This window comes from Echinops telfairi, unplaced genomic scaffold (assembly GCF_000313985.2).
Source record: "Echinops telfairi isolate 266 unplaced genomic scaffold, ASM31398v2 ScPeMD7_7401;HRSCAF=8416, whole genome shotgun sequence".
Classification (NCBI taxonomy): Eukaryota; Metazoa; Chordata; class Mammalia; order Afrosoricida; family Tenrecidae; genus Echinops; species Echinops telfairi.
This window is the reverse complement of record NW_022111301.1, coordinates 10,617,944-10,622,166: the sequence shown is the minus strand read 5'-3', so window position 1 is coordinate 10,622,166 and position 4,223 is coordinate 10,617,944. Positions and strand designations below refer to the sequence as shown.

General features: G+C 44.7%; 1 pseudogene; it reads right to left on the bottom strand.

The window, feature by feature from the left end:
• Nucleotides 1-2,171: 2,171 nt before the first annotated feature.
• LOC101645424 lies at nucleotides 2,172-3,855 on the bottom strand (annotated as a pseudogene).
• Nucleotides 3,856-4,223: the final 368 nt, after the last annotated feature.

The window sequence follows — 4,223 nt, the reverse complement described above, 5'->3', positions numbered from 1 at the left end:
TAACTTGGATGAGAAACTGAACAGAGTCCTAGAGCTTTCTGGATGAGCAATGTGGGGTATATGGCCCTGACCAACTGTGAAGGAGTCATAAGACATAGCAGCATGCATAGTCTTCTGCTTATTACCTAAATCACGTCCTCTTGATTCTGGACTGACGTGTACAGAATTTTCCTTGGCTTGCTAGACCTACCTGCCTTTGATGACTTCACTAGTGTTCCCTTTGGGCTAGCCTGATTGAGGCAATGTGGCTGCATCACTCGGCAGTGTTCTCTCTGCTCCAAGAAAGAGAGACCCTGTCCTCTCCTCCCTCAACCATAAGCATTTCATGAGGGAGTGGAAAAAAGAAAAAAAGAAAGTAAAATGAATAAAAGCACACTTGCAAAAAGTAAGTCTAAATTATATTTTTTAAAATTTTGATAAATCATTTTCTGGGGTCTCTAACAGCTCTTATAACAATCCATACATTCTTTTAAAACATTTTCTTTCTACCTGAGCCCTATTTTGTCCCCTCCTTCCCCCACCCTCCTACCCTCATGAACCCTGGATAAATTATAAATTACTATTATTTTCATATCTTACACCATCCACTGTCTCTCTTCACCCATGTTTATGTTGTTCGTCACAGAGAGGGGGGAGTTATAAGTCAATCATTGCGATCAGAACCCCCTTTCTCCCCCCACCTTCCTCCTACCCGTATGGTATCACTTCTCCCATTACTGTTCCTGGGGGCATTGTATGTCCTGCATTCTGTGTGTTGAGAGCTCTTATCTGTACCCGTGTACACACTCTGGTCTAGTCAGATTTGTAAAATAGAACTGGGGTCATGATAGTTGGGCAGAGGAAACATTAAAGGAATATTGTATGTTTCTTTGGTGCTATACTGAACACTGGCTGGCTCGTCTCTTCCTTGTGACCCTTCTGTGAGGAGATGTCCAATTGTCTACAGTTGGGCTTTGGGTCTCCACTACTCTGACCCCCTTGTTTGCATCAATATGAGTATTTGTTTTAGGTCTTCTGATGATTGTTACCTGACCCCATACAACTCAGAATCACACAAGCTGATGTGCTTTTTCCATGTGGGCTTTGTTGCTTTCCTACTAGATTGCCACTTGTTTAGCTTCAAACCTTTCAGTCCCCAGATGCTATATCTTATAATAGCCAGGCACCAGCAGCTTTCTTCACCACATTTGCTTAAACACCCATTTTGGTTTTAGTGATCGAGTTGGGAAGGTGAGCATCATAGAATGCCAGGTTATTAGAACAAAGTATTTCTGCATTGAAGGAGTACTGGAGTAGAAGCCCAATGTCCATCTGCTACCTTAATACTTAACACATTAAGCACTGGAGACATAATGCCAGAATTGTGCCCAGTCTGACCCACCCACAACAGGGCAAAACACAAAGGGAGTGCAACACAGCAGCAAGGGGAGCAAAGCAATGAAGTCCAGAAGGAATCCCAAACATAGACTTTGAGGCAGGGCTTGGCACCTCTTCAGACTCTATTGGAAAATATTTATTAGGGTCAACAGGTAGACCTGGAACTATTTATAGGATTTTTTTTCATGTCTATCTATATAAAATAGGCAGGATGAACAATCCTGTGGAGAAAACAACAGATTGATGGTTCCTGTGACAGGGGGTTGGGGGAAAGGAAGTAGGGAGCCAACAAACCAAGAGACAAGGAAACAAGTGATTAAAATCATGGCAAGCAGGACATAGTATGCCTGGTGGGGCTTGATCAAGTGCAATGTAGCTGAGATGGATGACTGAAAGCCAAATGAAGGTCAAACATGATAGTGAGATAAGAGGAAAGTAAAAGGAAATAGAGCAAAGAAGTAGGAGGCAAATGACATTTTTAGAGATATAAATACAGGCACATACATACATAAATATATTTAGATATGATAGCGATATAAATCTATGTATATATTTATATGTTAAGTATTAACGTAGCAAAACATCTTTCATGTGATAAATGAGGTGATGTTAGGTATAATTGACCTGAAAAACAAAACATATATGCAAGCATGTATCACCATTCAAAATTCTGAAGGCTTGGTAAAACAGTAGCGCATCCATAGCATGGTCTCTGTGGCTAATGTCACTTGTTCATAATACTTAAAGTGCTATTGTCCAAAGGCTTTTATTCTATCACAAATATAAAGGAAATGCTAAATTTGGGGAGAAGAAAATAAGGCATGAGTAATGAAGAAAGGACTCATGGCTGACCCAGCCCCTAGCCAGGAGTAGGCTGCACAAAGAAGGACTTTATACAACAAAATCTGGAACTTGATGGGCAAAGCACCTTGGATGTTGATGCACCACCAAGCCTGGCAGCTGTTGCAGTAGAGGCTCCTTGTCCAGTTCATGGCCCATCCAAAGGTATAGCTGTGAGCGTGTCCCCACAGAGACCTGAGATTTGCAAGAAGGCTTTCTGGTAACGTCTGATGTCATCGAGGCTCAAGCTGTGTGGATCAGTGGAGGCCTTTGGTTTTCAAAACATAGTCTGTGGAAGAGAATCAGCATTCTGGCCACCATGCTTCACCATTGTTTCAGAGGAACCCGAGGTGGACGAAGCAATTTCTTTTACAATGAATGCAGGGGTTCGTTCAGCTTCTGCGACATGAGCATGTCCTCTGTGCTGGAGATGCACGTGGCCGGGCTGACTTCCAGGGACTCGCCAGTCATCTGCCCAGGTCTTTGGGGTCATCAACCCTCATCTCTATTTCGTCGTCCGGGGGTGTGGGCACCGCCAAGTTGCTCAGGGAGCTGCAGGTTTCCAGCTTGCGGGGGGACGGCGCCCCTGAGCAGGTGTCCTCCAGGTGCGTGTCCTGGGGCGTGGTGTCTGTGACAGCTCTGGCGGTGTAGGAGCTGCTGTGACGCATGGTGGAATGGCTGGAGAGGCGCCTGTGTCATGCCGCCTGCCTTGCCCCCGCTGGTCCACGTCCAGACCCAGGTCGTCCCTGATGTCAGAGTCCCAGGTCTGCTTCTCTTCGCTTTCCCCCAGCTTCTGAAGATGCCGCAGCACAGGCTGAGAACTCACAGAGAGGCAGTGGCTACTGCTCAGGAGATGCAGGAGGGTGGGAGCACGTGGGGCACCCCGAGTGCTAGATGAGCCTCCTGGCTGAGGGCAGGCCATCTGGCAAAGTCTCAAATTCCTTACCCACGAATACCCATTTTCCAACGTTTGTCCAGGGATAATCATAAAGTAACTGTTTTTCTGTATCTACATTCTGAAAAAATCTGTATTCTCCACATTGTCAATACCAGGGTCAGTGAAGCTTCCATTTCTCTTGTATCCTTATACAATCTGTAGTAGTGAACAGCCACTCCATCCAGCCCGACAGCCTTTTGGATTTGTTTAAGAGGCACCTCAGAAGCAGTCAGTGCAAACTGATCTTCTGCATGTTTGCAATGTGTTTGGGATGCATTCTTTCCCCCGCTTGGACACAGCCCAGGATGGGAAGTAAGCCTCTAGCTCAAAGTATTTTCCATAGTGCTTGTTTCTTTTGAAGTTTCCAAGATCAACCTGCAGGGCAAAGCTTCCAGGAGCAAGCAGGCCTCCTCACAGGTGCCAGTAGTCAGAGTATCTTGCTGCCCTGTGACTGATTAATCTGCCATTTTCTACATAGCGCTGTCCACGCAAGTGGATGGTCAAAGGCGGTCCAAACTGGTCAATACCCTTGCGGACTTCTTCCTTCCATTCTTTTGGGCAATATTTTGTTGCCTTTGTGACAACTCCATATAAACATATTCATTATTTTGTGTGACACTAAGTCCAAAGAGGTCCTTTAGCTGGACATGGACCAGCAACTGATGACACAGAATTTTAACCTCCCTGAAAGGCCAAAGCATCCAGGTTCTGACTTGCAACCACTCCCAGTCCCCTGGTCCCTGCTTTCAGCTCCGGGGACAGGGCAGCCATACCTAGAAATACATCTTTTGTTGTTTACATTATTTGTGGTTTAAACCAACATATCTCAATTTGTTCCTAATTTGTGTTCGAACAAGGAAAAGTTCAAGAACTGAACACATTTCTCCCATAGGAAATAATGGAAACATCAAATAATTGGTTCTGCGGCCCCAAAATTATACTTTTAATTTCATTTTTCCAGGGCTTTAAATCACTATGGGGGCTGTTAACCTTACATATGACTGTCTCAGATATGCTATTACTATCTAGTTGTTTCTGGTTTGTCCAAATTAACCGAAACTTTTCAACC